At 45.9% G+C, this 15,155-nt stretch overlaps 1 long non-coding RNA gene across 2 annotated transcripts in view; it reads left to right on the top strand.

Moving 5' to 3' along the window:
- Positions 1-15,155, top strand: part of LOC138287516 (uncharacterized) — a 139,121-nt gene that overhangs the window by 25,281 nt on the left and 98,685 nt on the right. The window contains exon 3 of one of the 2 annotated variants that reach the window (XR_011202230.1): positions 1,451-3,517. The exons of the other annotated variant lie outside the window; for it this stretch is intronic. This is a non-coding gene — a long non-coding RNA (uncharacterized lncRNA). Of the gene's footprint in view, positions 1-1,450; positions 3,518-15,155 lie in introns of those variants that run through there. 2 annotated transcript variants of the gene reach the window in all.

Genomic DNA, 15,155 nt, shown 5'->3' with positions numbered 1-15,155 from the left:
CGTGCCCTCTAACATCATGCCTCTTCATTAATACAGAACAGTCATTTATGCTGATGGTTCAGCACAACCAGCTGTAGGTACAAAACACCAGTACTCTGCTGCTTGTGTAGCTGTTAGCAGAGTAGTGACAGATGGTACATTCCACCCGCAACATACCTTCACCCAGACCCTAGGGGACTACACTGCACAACTTGCAGAGCTTAAGACTTTGATTTTGGCACTGGAACATATGGATCCTGAACAGACCACATTGACGTGTGTGATTTGTACTACTGTGTCCACTCCTTCAATGATTACTTACATCATTGGGGCCTTAACTGGATCAGAGACTCAAAAGGGAACTCCATCAAATTTAAAAACTTGTGGGGGAGGGAAGCAGATCATAAGGACAGACTACCAAGAGCTCATGTAATTCATACATTGGGCCAACAGCTTGTAGGAGTAAACGTTGTAGGAAACACTTTGGCTGATGAAGTTGCCAAATCCGCCCTAGCTATGGCTTTTGTTGCTGCACTTACTCACTCCCATATGAGACTGGATAATGAGACATTGGCTGCTGTGAAAGCTTTGGCTGATGGCAACCCTTTACCAAAAGCATAACTTGCTAAATACACCTAACACCTCAGTGCACAAAATATTGCATTTGCAACAGTTCAAGGGGTAGGTGATTGTGTGATCCCCAACCAAGCTCATAGATCAGATCTCATTAAAGCAGCACATTAGGGTGCTGCATCTGCCCATGCTGGTGTGACAGCTACTATTTCCCTCCTACAAAAACACTATTGCTGGCCAGGTCCATACAAACAGAAAAAACAGTATGTCCTTTGCTGTGACATCTGTCAACAAATTAAAGGGTCCACCATCAAACGCCCACTGCAGACACCCCTCTAGGTGGTCAACAAATCACTACAATGGAAAAAACCTAGACCAATGTAGTCCCTCAAAACCTGGTTTTGCATGCAAATATATTTGTGTCGCTGCTGATTCATGTTCTAGATTCCTGTGGGTATGGCCACAATGATCGGCTGATGCCTGAACTGATATTACAGATTTGCAAGTCTTCATCTGGACATATGCGGTTGCAGCATTCCACTTGGACCAGGGCCATGCCTTTGCCTCTACGGCCCTCAAGGACACCATGGAAATGATGGGTGTTCAGCTTCATTTCTGGTCTCCATAGCATCCTGAGGTAAATGTTGTTGTGGTGTAGAAGAACTGAGAGTTAAAGCAATCCTTAACAGCAAGGGTATGAGGTTCTGGCCGTAGTTGGCTTAATCACCTATATGTGGTCCAGACAGCATTAAAAAATCTGTCCAGAAGGTCCTTAGGAGGATGCACCCCTTTCGAGGTCCTGTTTGGGATACCTATGTATGTCCCAGATTTTTATTGCTCTGGAGTGTTGGTGGCAGAAACACCTTTCAACATAAATGAACATGTCACTGTTTTACAGGAAACACAACAATTCTGTGATGAAAAGTTATCTGCCTATGCCGCCTTGGGAATGAGGGATTTGCCAACATCTACCAGCTAGATTCCTAAAGTTGGGGATCTAGTCTGAGAAAAGATTGCTGTAAAAAAGGTTTTTGGACCATTCTATAGAGCACCGGTTCTACTCCTGGGAATACATGGTACCAGAACTGTCATAATACCACCGCTGCCTGGTTCTAAAGAAAGCCATATTGTTTCAATTGACAATGTCAAATTGCACCATGTAGCCAATCTTGCACAGTAGACCAAGAAGATTTCTGGGTAGTTCCCTAACCTCCCTCACTACCCAATGGGATATACCTCTTCAAGCAATCAACAATGCTTCAGCAAGTACCATGCTACAGTTGTCTCCCTGAGCTTGGGGAGGGAGGAGAGTGAACTTTTGCTTCTTACTGTCACCACTTCACTGACAAGAAACATCCAAACTATGGATCTCTACTATTCCAATTCAACACAGTCAGATGACATTGTTTGTTATGAAGCACAACCATTGGGTCAATTTACTAGTTCTGTACTGGCCTTTGCACAAACAGCTTCTGGTTATTTTGTGGACATTCGTGACTTTTCTTCAAATTTCTCTGCATCTGCAACTGCACCTGTTTAAACATCACAAAAGTTTTATGACTGGCTTAAAAGCAAATTATTTGGTTCATCCATGTACTATATACCAGGATACTACTGACATTGCTTATCTTCCTGCTTTGGATTGGGTTTGTCATTGTTTTCTTTTTATTGATAAATGGTCACTATCTTTCCTGAATGCGCTGCTGTTGAACTGCTAGATGAGGTTTTGACACCTTACCTTTCTTCCCATAAGGTCCAAAGAGACTTGTCCCTTGTGAACATTTCAGCTGTTTCGATCCCTGATGGATTGTATGGGATAAACTCCCATTTGATATATTCAGTCTTACTAAGGTCATTCAAATTCCATATATCTTCAAAGTTTCTATAAACAAGATTATTACACCTGTGGCTGTTTCCGAAGATTGGGATGTTAAAACAGTTGATTCCATGATTTCTGAGCTTGAAAATTATACTGTATTTGGAATTGAAAATGTATATATGAGAACAGCGAATTATGGGGAAATGTTCTATTACCACCAGTATGAACATCACTTTCTGCACCAAGCTAGGACCCTGAGATCAGTTTTTAATTACACATAATGGAAGCATTGCCCAACTCTTCTGGTGGGGAGTTCCAACACATATGTAGAATGTTTTCATATTTTTCTGGGCACAATGCCAAAAATGCAGAGTCATGTTACTTTAAATTACATCCTTCTAAAGTGAGAAAAATATTGCTAACTCACACCAAATTAACCTTTTGTGATTCCTTTGTTTCCCAGCTGGCCATTGAGGGCTATGCATTCTGGAAAAACCCTGTTGATTTGAAGAATGTATGAGGAATACGTGATTGGTAAATACAGGGTTGGGAAGCTTTATTTAGAGCATGCCTTATTCCTTTACAAATAATACTTCTGAATGATGCAGTTCAGCAAACGACTTGCCTGGGGTAAGCAAAAATATAAAAACTGCATGCACCCAGTATCCCAACACCAGCTAATTTTAATAATGGGCCGATACTTTCAAATGTCACTGAAAAACAGCTCGCTAAGTGGGTTCAGAATGGTACCTTAAACTTCTCACTTTCACATCCCGGAGGGTGGTTATTGTGGCCAAAGGACAAAATAGACTGTCAGATATGTTTTGTAAATTCCACACAGGAGTTCAAAGCAAGCTGACGGACCCTCGCTACATCACAACTCAACACTCAGGTTCAATACAACATATAGGGCCTAATTTTTGAGGCCCTTGTTTCACAGGAGCATCACTTTTAGCGATGCTCGGGTGGCTCAATGCCTTACGCCATATTTACAAGGCACTTTCTGTAGCTTAACGCTGCCTTGTAAATACGGACCCTTCACACTCATCACTTAACGTGGAAGGGGCATGAAATAAGTTTTGCTGCAGGTGTTCCACTGCAACACCCATTCCAGTTTGACGTTGCCCCAGATTTACGAGGAATCATAATTATCCCAGGGGTGGGGTTGGCATGACACAATGAGGAGAAATACTTTTATTTCTCCTCGTTTTTGCTTACTTGTTTTCTCTCGCAGTGTGCAGCAGACATAGAAAGAGCAAAATGCCATGAATGATTGTTTATGTGACGTTCCCTTCTTGCACATAAACAATCATTAAATAATGATGATTTGTTACTTCTATTTGTGCTGCAGAATGCAGAACTAGCAAATCGCCATTATTGATTGTTTATGTACAGGAAGGGGCACCTTCCTGCACATAAACAATCATTTCCTGCAACGCAGGCACCCTTGTACTATGGTGCAAGGGTGCCTGTGTTGGCACTAGGCAGCTAAATTTAGCACCATCGCTAGGGAAAACACGAGGGTCCGCCAAATGTTTGTAAACACAATTCATCCATTTGTTTCTGAAGTGATGAAGCAGTGCTGCCAATTTTGGTGCAGCGCTGCACCACTTCCTCGTAAATGAGGTCCATTGTGTGGATAAACTTTGCCAACAGTGGTTACATTGTTCCACATTAGCAGCTGAGAAAGAACACCTTAGTCTCCTTTCAGAAGAGGTCGACTTACAAGATTTGTTGTTGGGTCCTCGAAAGCCACGCTCAAAATGTGTTTTTACATGCCATATATAACGAAATTTGGAAGCTTTCGCATATGGAAGCTGCTGTACATCGATAATGGTATGAACACATTGTCCAACCACATTTATACGCTAAATAACATTGTGTCATTTGCAATAGACAACATTGTGAATGATATGTCATTTTTACATCATTGAAAGAGTCAACTTAGGTCCATTATGCAGCTGGGTTGGACACTGCAGGTTCTTAGATGTGGCTGTGTGCCCTGGCAGCATGTTAGCTCTACTGAGCTATTTGCCACCTTCAATTTGACCAGACAAGAACAGATAATTGCTAAGAAAGAAGTTACATCAAGCTTAACATTGAAAGATTGGAAAAGTTGCCTTTTACTGTAGTGGAAATTCCATTGGCAGTATGGCTAGTACACAGGGTGATTAATCTGCCCATTTCTACACTTCAGTTTAGCAAGGTTTGAACATTTTGCAGTTGGCAGATTTGAGCAGTTAGGGGATAGTTACATCCCTGAGGTGTGGTAGTTGCCTTTCGATTACAAATGTTGAAACAGCGAAACACAAAGCTTTTTTTACTGAAGGCAAATGTGAGACTACTGTTAGCCATTCTATGATTTGCAAGCAGTTGTCCTTGCACGGCACTTGTAATGTGGCCATAGCAAACTTGGCATGCTATCTCAGCGGTACTCCCATCTCTTTGATTCACCCAGTATGTCAGATACTTTCAAATGGAAGTTATGTGATGCTGAATAGCAAAGAGTGTTGTGTAATGAAACCTGGAATTGCCTATGTGATTTCAGTTTCTCAAACTGTACCTTGCTGCGGCCATGTGTTATATTCCCCCACACAAGAGATAAAAGTAGCAGAAATGTGTCCGCAAATTGCTACTTCAAATGTAAATTTTGACAAGCCGAGCAGACTAAAGGCGCTATTGTTTCAAAAACTGACAATAGGGAGGGTGTCAGGGATAATTTTACACTTTTCTTGGGCACACATATTTTAGCTTATCTGAGGCCTGCGACCTGTGCCCTTTCACCTACATGTGCACTCTGATTTCATTTATTCAGTTTTATTCATTTTTAGTCAGCCTGCTTTTCAGTGGGGATGTTTTTATTTTCTAATCAGCTATAACTCTGTGATTCTGCGAAAGAATTATTATTATTCTGTGCTTAACATTTCACTATGTACCTCTGTCTAAGGCTGACAAGAACAGTACATGATAATCCAGCTTGCAATTGTGGCAACAAGAGTATGTAAACAGTCCGACACTTAGGCACATGTCCATGTCAGGCCTTTTCACAGGACAGAAATTTTTTCTTATAAAAACACTGTACAGGCCAAGGGATAACAGGGAGGCCATTCCGGCCAGGATATCCGTCCATGCCATTTCATTCTGATCTCAGCCCTGTCTCTACAACCAGCTCAGGAGATGGCAGGCAGACCCCTATCTTCCAAGTAATGGGGGTGGGTGCTCCTCTCATGGGCTAAGTATGGAAAGATTGGGCTATGACAGCTATGCTCTCACTTTGGAGTTAGGTAGAATTCATCTATGTGTGTTATTCCAATATGTTCGGACTGTTTCTTTTCTTTTCACTGGTCACCATTCGAATCCTGTTATGTTTCATTACCCTAATACTTGCAGCTCATATATTTTATTGTAGATTGCAGACTTTTCATTAAATGTATTGAAAACCATCCTGTACCTTTGTCTTTGGCCTATGTGTGTGTATGTGATCTTTTGCTAATAAGAGAAAGGGGTGAGATTTGTTGACCACAACTTCCCGTGAGAAGCCAAAGAGTGTCATGCATCAGGCTGCTACAAATCACCTTTTCTTTCAGGTTTGGGTGAGGTGCTACTAGCTAGCCAAAAGGGTTGGGCCGACAATTGCCAAGATGGTGTGAAATTGGCTCAGTCACCCACAAACGGTCCTACAATACTACCAGGCACTTTTGCGGGTAAAAGAGGTGCAGCCCCCATCTTCTTTCTCTGATGTGTGTGATTCCTCCAGTGAGAGGGGTGTTGTATGTGCTGGAATAGAGGGTGGCACACACATCAGGGCAACACGTAAGGCAGCACAGAAGCAAGGATGATCTGCTGGTTTTACAACACAGCAGCAACGTCACAGTGGTAGGCAGCTATGGTAGCAATGAAGGAGTCCTGCTTCTGCTCCATGGACTCCAATATGGTTCTGATTGACACCACCTCATTGGCATCCTCCCTGGTGCCACTTTGGGAGGGAATTTGTTCATGCCTTTGCCTCATGACTCCAGTGATGTTAGCCAGGGACTGCTGGAGGCAATGGAACAGAGAGTAGGTGCCTCTTATGGCAGCAGAGTTGTCCTTATTTGGACGGAGGCCTCTATGGACTGCCTCTAGGGTTCCTGACATGATCTCCATCCCCACCTGCACCTGATCTTCCAGCTCCCGCTGGACTCCTACCACAGTCTGTTGGAATAGTATTTGTGGGTCCTGGGAGTCCAGGCCTCTGGGTGGGGTGGCAGGTGGTTTCTGTTAGATGGTAGGTGGATCATCTGGAGACCCCACAATGCTGTTGAGCCTTCCAGCAACTAGAGATGGTGTCTGTATGGAGCCCAGGGTTTGCTGGCAGGTGTCTGTTTTTAGGGTTTGCAGCTCATCATCCATATCATCTCTGAAATCTGGAACAGTCTGCTCGCCAGGAGTTATGAGTTCATCCTCTGCAATGAGAAAGAGAAAGGGAAATGGTAACCTTTGTAAGATGTTGACATGAGTAATCAGGTTGAGAATCAAGGTTTCTCATTTTTTGCTTCTTGGGACACAAGTTAGTGCCACACAGTGATGCTACTCAGATCATATATTCACTCTCATGCCTACAACATGTAGTTTAGGTGTGACCATATCCAATGAAGCTACATGTTGAGCTGTTTTTGAGGGCTATGGGTCAGGCATCACCCTATATGGAAGTAGCACTAGAGGTAATAGTGCCAAGTACCTACCTATGTTTCCCACATCACTAGGTCCACCCAATTCAGCCTTGCACCTTCCATGACTCTTGTCATTTGTGGTGGCTAATTAGTTCTTACTATCCCTTGTCAGTTACCACTTTGACGTCCTCCAACATATACATGTTGAACCATGAGACTTCCTCCTTGCAAATGCTACATCTTCCCCCAGCTCCACATGAAATGTAGGATGTAGTACCCCAATTGGCTGTTCTCTGCCATCCCTATCCTTCTGTGACACAAGTGTGGCACAGTCAGACACAGCAGTGCATGTGTATTAGTGGGGCTATCTTGCAGTACACATGTCCATTCTCACCTCTCTGGTATGCACAGCCTCTCCTATCAGACCGAGTGGCAGTTTTACGTGCACAGCCAGCACCTACAATGCACACCACTATCAGTGGCCCACCAGGCCTATTCATCATCATTAGTTTAGACACACATGGTCCTCTGTTATGAATCGCTTGCATTCCACCCCTAAACCCAGTCCGATTTAGTGGATGAGAGGAGTTCCAGTGGTGCCTTCCATGGCAGCTGACACCTGTGTGCTCCCACCCAGCATGCCAGGTCAGTTGGGTGCAATATAATTTCATGCAGGGTATTACAGGCATGTCTCCTGCCATGTCCCTCTGTGTAGATACTTCCCATGGGCCACACCTGAGCCCCCTCTCAGATGAGTGTCTATTCCTCTGACACACCCACTCCATTCAGAGGCTTTACAGTATAAATTAGTGTGCATGGGCCCAAGTGAGACTGAGTAGCTTCATGATGCAAGGTGGCCTGCATTGTCAGAGTCAGGTTGGGCTGGGTAGTAGTTTTGATGCATTTGGTGCTCAAAAGTGATGCTAGGACCGCTTGCATTTATTTACGTGATGCACATCAGCCTGCCGTCACTTTTACAGCAGTAGCATGAGATTTCCGAACAACAGAGTGTAGGAGGCTGGCCTGGCTTATAGTGGGTACCTTGTGGTACTCCCTGTGCCAGGTCCAGTTATCCCTTATTAGTAGAATAGAAGTGTTTGCAATACCACTTATAGTTACACAGTACTTATACACAAATAAAGACAATGCTCAGTGTTATCAAAAATAAAGGTCGTTTATTTGGGTGACACAAGGCCAAAAATATCTTAGAGGCAACACTCCTTATGGAGGTAAGTATTATACACAATATATACACTAGACACCAAAATAAGGTAAGTAATTAGACATAGGATAGTGGAAACAATAGGAAATGCTATAGAATGCAATGGGAGAAAATTGGTCAAGGGGCAACACAAACCATATACTAAGAAAGTGGAATGCGAATCACGAATTCCCCCCTAGACAAGTGTAGTGTATAGAAAATCATTGGTAGAGTAAGAATACAGCAAAGGTAAGTAAAATACCCCACCCAGAGCCCAGAAAAGCAGGAGTAAAGTACTACAAGTTTCCTTAGGACACTCTACAAGTCATGATTAGAGTTATTGCAAGAACCAAGCAAGCCTGCAAACAATAAATGGTGGATTCCTGGACCTGAAGACCTGCAAAGGAAGGAGACCAAGTCCAGAAGTCGAAAGAAGTTCCAGGAAGGACAGCAGCCCCTGCCAACCCAGAAGAGGGTGCAAAAGAAGAGTCCTGGGTTGGACAAAGACTGCAGAAATGCATCCTAGGAAGATGCCAGTGGGTTCCTGCATGATGCACTGGATGTCCCACAAAGAGAAGTTGGATGCAGGTGAGTATTGGCGCTGGATTCCTCCAAAAGGCCTTGGTTCTGGCAAAGTCGCATTTTGCATCAAGTAGTCACTATCTGGACCCAGGAGGGAACTGGGGGCCTCAACTCTTTGTGAGGAGGAAGAGGATTCGCTCAGCACTTTAGAGAGCCCTCAGAACACCAGATAGCACCCAAGGGAGTCCCAAGATATGGGGACAAATGAGGTGCAAAATTTGGTTGGTGCAGCACTATAAGGTGCCTGCTTGAGCAGGGGAGTGGTCCTTCTGGTGCAGGGTGAAGACAGGGAGTCCTCAGAGCATTCACACCGTGGAAACTTTTGCAGTTGCTGGCTGGAGCTGAAGTTGCAGATGAAAAGTAGCACTTCTGGATACTTTGTTGCTGGAGCAGTCTGCGGTTGATCCGAGGTCAGAGGATGAAGTAGTAGTTGCAGAGGATTTCTGCTGGAAACTTGCAAGTAGAATCTGAAGAGAACCCACAGGAGAGACTCTAAAGAGCCCTGAGAGGGGGATTGGCTTCCTTATCAGGTATGGACCTATCAGGAGGGGTCTCTGACATCACCTGCTGGCACTGGCCACTCAGAGGCCTCCTGACGGCCACCACACCTTGCAAAGCAAGATGGCTGAAGTCTGGGACACACTGGAGGAGCTCTGGGCACCACCCCTGGGGTGGTGATGGACAGGGGCATGGTCACTCCCCTTTCCTTTGTCCTGTTTCGCACCAGAGCAGGGACAAGGGGTCCCTGAACTGGTGTAGACTGGCTTATGCAAGGAGGGCACCATCTGTGCCCTTCAAAGCATTTCCAGAGGCCAGGGAGGCTACTCCTCCCCAGCCTGTAACACCTATTTCCAAAGGGAGAGGGTGTAACACCCTGCTCCCAAAAGGAAATGCTTTGTTCTGCCTTCCTGGGACTGGGCTGCTCAGACCCCAGGAGGGCAGAACCCTATCTGTGAGGTGGCAGAAGCTGTAGCTGCATTGCAAGCCTCGGAGAGCTGGCTTGGCAGTACTGGGGGTCCATGGTGGAGCCCCCAGGATGCATGGATTTGGTTCCCCAATACCAGATTTGGAATGGGGGGACAATTCCATGATCTTAGACACCTTACATGGCCATATTCGGAGTTACCATTGTGAAGCTTCATATGGGTATTGACCTATATGTAGTGCACAAGTGTAATGGTGTCCCCACACTCACAAAGTCCCGGGAATTGGCTCAGAACTATGTAGGGGCACCTTTGCTAGTGCAAGGGTGCCCTCACACTTAGTAACTTTGCACGTAGCCCTACATTAAATGAAGGTTAGACATATAGGTGACTTATAAGTTACTTAAGTGCAGTGAAAATGGCCGTGAAATAGTGTGTGCACTATTTCACGCAGGCTGCAGTGGCAGTCCTGTGAAAGGGTTTGTCTGAGCTTCTTATGGGTGGCAAAAGAAATGCTGCAGCCCATAAGGATCTCCTGGAAGCCAAATGCCCTGGGTACCTAGGTACCATATACTAGGGAGTTATACGGAGGGTCCAGTGTTCCAATTGAAATTGGTAAATGAAGTCACTAGCCTACAGTGACAAATTTAAAAGTAGAGAGAGCATAGGCACTGAGGTTCTGGTTAGCAGAGCATCAGTGACACAGTTAAGCACTACTGACAACAAACACATTAGGCCACAAACTATGAGCACTGGGGTCTTGGCTAGCAGGATCCCAGTGAGACAAGCAAAACACACTGAGATATAGGTTTTTATCTATGAGCACTGGGGTCCTGGCTAGCAGGATCCCAGTGACAGAGTAAAAACACATTGGCACTCACTCACAAACCTGCCAAAAGTGTGGGTAACCATGCTAGAAAAAGGCTACTTTCTCACAGGAAGCTACTTATGAAGTTGCCCCACTAGGGGAGATAAACAAAAAACAGACAGAGAAGCATCAGTACCTTGGTACACTGGTGATCTCAAGGCCCTTCAGAGGCAATGTAGGAAACAAGAAAGAAAATATAAATTAGACTCTGGCAGTTGGAAAAATCGAAGCTTAGGGAGCTGTGGAGATCATACAAAGATGCCATTAGAGCTGACAAATCATGCTTCTGCTCCCAGAAAATCAGATGCCCTTCCAACACCCCTAAAGAATTATTTAAAGTGATAAAGGCACTAGCTGCTCCCCCTTCCTCTCAGGAATTAGATAGCTCTCAAATCTTTTGTAATCCAGTAGCCGAGTTCTTTAGAGACAAAATCCAAAAAATTCACGCTGAATTTTTCCCTGTGGACGCTGATCGGGGAACATTTTGCCACCAGCATCAGAGAAGGAACTGATGGAGGCCCTATACTTGCAACATTTGCTCCTCTAGATACCAGCAAGATTAATTGTCTTCTAGCTGGAATTCACTCAGGGTTCCCCAGAGACCCCTGCCTACCTAGAGTACTTCAATTAGTAAGTGACTCTATTGCAACGCCACTGGAGACAACATTTGCAGAAGTTCTGGACTCCGGGGCCTTTCCAACCGCTTGGAAGGATGACCCGTAATTGGCTGAAAATGAACAGGGATAAAACGGAGGTCATCATCTTTGGGGCAAATACCTCCATTTGGAGCCATAGCTGGTGGTCTAAGATTCGTGGGTCCCTTCCCACTCCCATTTCTGAGGCCAAGAATCTTTGGATTATCTGTGATTCAGACCTGAATTTTAACTCACAGATAAATACCTGTGTAGGAGGCTGGACTGGCTTGTAGTGAGTACCAAGGGGTACTTGCACCTTGCACCAGGCCCAGTTATCCCTTATTAGTGTATAGGGTGTCTAGCAGCATAGGCTGATAGATAATGGTAGCTTAGCAGAGCAGCTTAGGCTGAACTAGGAGACGAGTGAAGCTCCTACAGTACCACTAGTGTCACTTGCACAATATCATAAGAAAACACAATACACAGATATACTAAAAATAAAGGTACTTTATTTTTATGACAATATGCCAAAGTATCTCAGAGTGTACCATCAGTATGAGGATAGCAAATATACACAAGATATATGTACACAATACCAAAAATATGCAGTATAGTCTTAGAAAACAGTGCAAACAATGTATAGTTACAATAGGATGCAATGGGGACACATAGGGATAGGGGCAACACATACCATATACTCCAAAAGTGGAATGCGAACCACGAATGGACCCCAAACCTATGTGACCTTGTAGAGGGTCGCTGGGACTATTAGAAAATAGTGAGGGTTAGAAAAATAGCCCACCCCAAGACCCTGAAAAGTGAGTGCAAAGTGCACTAAAGTTCCCCAAAGGACAAATAAGTCGTGATAGGGGAATTCTGCAGGAAAGACACAAACCAGCAATGCAACAACAATGGATTTCCAGTCGAGGGTACCTGTGGAACAAGGGGACCAAGTCCAAAAGTCACAAGCAAGTCGGAGATGGGCAGATGCCCAGGAAATGCCAGCTGTGGGTGCAAAGAAGCTGCTACTGGACAGTAGAAGCTTAGGTTTCTGCAGGAACGACAAGTGCAAGAGACTTTCCCTTTGGAGGACGGATCCCGCACGCCATGGAGAGTCGTGCAGAAGTGTTTTCCCGCCGGAAGATTGCCAAAAAGCCTTGCTAGCTGCAAGTCGTGCGGTTAGCGTTTTTGGATGCTGCTGTGGCCCAGGAGGGACCAGGATGTCGCCAATTGCGTCCGGGGCACAGAGGGGGCGTCGAGCCAGACAAGGAGCCCTCTCAGAAGCAGGCAGCACCCACAGAAGTGCCAGAACAGGCACTACAAAGAGGAGTGAAACGGTGCTCACCCGAAGTTGCACAAAGGAGTCCCACGTCGCCGGAGAGCAACTTAGAAAGTCGTGCAATGCATGTTAGAGTGCCGTGGACCCAGGCTTGGCTGTGCACAAAGGATTTCCGCCGGAAGTGCACAGAGGCCGGAGTAGCTGCAAAAGTCGCGGTTCACAGCAATGCAGTCTGGCGTGGGGAGGCAAGGACTTACCTCCCCCAAACTTGGACTGAAGAGTCACTGGACTGTGGGAGTCACTTGGACACAGTTGCTGGATTCAAGGGACCTCGCTCATCGTGCTGAGAGGAGACCCAAGGGACCAGTGATGCAGTTCTTTGGTGCCTGCGGTTGCAGGGGGAAGATTCCGTCGACCCACGGGAGATTTCTTCGGAGCTTCTAGTGCAGAGAGGAGGCAGACTACCCCCACAGCATGCACCACCAGGAAAACAGTCGAGAAGGCGGCAGGATCAGCGTTACAGAGTTGCAGTAGTCTTCTTTGCTACTTTGTTGCAGTTTTGCAGGCTTCCAGCGCGGTCAGCAGTCGATTCCTTGGCAGAAGGTAAAGAGAGAGATGCAGAGGAACTCGGATGAGCTCTTGCATTCGTTATCTAAGGAATCCCCAGAGACCGAGACCCTAAATAGCCAGAAAAGAGGGTTTGGCTACTTAGGAGAGAGGATAGGCTAGCAACACCTGAAGGAGCCTATCAGAAGGAGTCTCTGACGTCACCTGCTGGCACTGGCCACTCAGAGCACTCCAGTGTGCCAGCAGCACCTCTGTTTTCAAGATGGCAGAGGTCTGGAGCACACTGGAGGAGCTCTGGACACCTCCCAGGGGAGGTGCAGGTCAGGGGAGTGGTCACTCCCCTTTCCTTTGTCCAGTTTCGCGCCAGAGCAGGGCTAAGGGGTCCCTGAACTGGTGTAGACTGGCTTATGCAGAAATGGGCACCATCTGTGCCCATGAAAGCATTTCCAGAGGCTGGGGGAGGCTACTCCTCCCCTGCCTTCACACCATTTTCCTAAGGGAGAGGGTGTAACACCCTCTCTCAGAGGAAGTCCTTTGTTCTGCCATCCTGGGACAAGCCTGGCTGGACCCCAGGAGGGCAGAAACCTGTCTGAGGGGTTGGCAGCAGCAGCAGCTGCAGTGAAACCCCTGAAAAGGCAGTTTGGCAGTACCAGGGTCTGTGCTACAGACCACTGGGATCATGGGATTGTGCCAACTATGCCGGGATGGCATAGAGGGGGCAATTCCATGATCATAGACATGTTACATGGCCATATTCGGAGTTACCATTGTGAAGCTACACATAGGTAGTGACCTATGTGTAGTGCACGCGTGTAATGGTGTCCCCGCACTCACAAAGTCTGGGGAATTTGCCCTGACCAATGTGGGGGCGCCTTGGCTAGTGCCAGGGTGCCCTCACACTAAGTAACTTTGCACCTAACCTTTACCAGGTAAAGGTTAGACATATAGGAGACTTATAAGTTACTTAAGTGCAGTGGTAAATGGCTGTGAAATAACGTGGACGTTATTTCACTCAGGCTGCAGTGGCAGGCCTGTGTAAGAATTGTCAGAGCTCCCTATGGGTGGCAAAAGAAATGCTGCAGCCCATAGGGATCTCCTGGAACCCCAATACCCTGGGTACCTCAGTACCATATACTAGGGAATTATAAGGGTGTTCCAGTGAGCCAATGTAAATTGGTAAAATTGGTCACTAGCCTGTTAGTGACAATTTGAAAGAAATGAGAGAGCATAACCACTGAGGTTCTGGTTCGCAGAGCCTCAGTGAGACAGTTAGGCACCACACAGGGAACACATACATATAGGCCACAAACTTATGAGCACTGGGGTCCTGACTAGCAGGGTCCCAGTGACACATAACAAACATACTGAAAACATAGGGTTTTCACTATGAGCACTGGGCCCTGGCTCGCAGGATCCCAGTGAGACAGTGAAAACACCCTGACATACACTCACAAACAGGCCAAAAGTGGGGGTAACAAGGCTAGAAAGAGGCTACTTTCTCACACAACCCCCCCCGCCCCCAAACGAAGGACAATAAGGCTAACCTTGGCCAGTTGAGACTTTATTGTCTAAGTGGTGATAAGTAGAGAGTAGCTCTGCAATAGACTGGTTACTCCCTTTATCATCCACTATATGGTTTCTTCCCTGTGGGGATGTAAACCACCCTGTTTGAAGTTTATTAGCTAAGCAACAATGTGAAGATGTATTTTCAGAGTTTCTATCAGTAAGTTTTAGTTTAGAGCAGTGGGAATTGTCCACTGAACCTATTTGTAGTGATGGAAATGCCAGACAGGGATGCTGTCTCAATAAAGCCATAGCTGGGCAAACACTTTGTCCATATGGCGGGAAGAGAGAACAGGGATGCTGTTTCTCTTGAGTTGGAGCAGGGCAGGGATGCTGTCCTATGAGCTCCACACTAGGGCAGGGATGCTGTCCTAAGTGTTGTGAGGTAGTGCAGGGTTTCTGCACTAAAGTTTCTCTGGGGGGTTGGAGGGATGCTCCATGTTAACTAAAATGGTGCTCTTTTTGTCACCAATGTTAGTTATCCCACAGAGAGGTACTTAAACCTCAGGGAGTA

The sequence above is a fragment of the Pleurodeles waltl genome, chromosome 4_1, assembly GCF_031143425.1.
Source record: "Pleurodeles waltl isolate 20211129_DDA chromosome 4_1, aPleWal1.hap1.20221129, whole genome shotgun sequence".
Taxonomy (NCBI): Eukaryota; Metazoa; Chordata; class Amphibia; order Caudata; family Salamandridae; genus Pleurodeles; species Pleurodeles waltl.
This window is presented reverse-complemented; position numbering and strand designations above follow the sequence as displayed.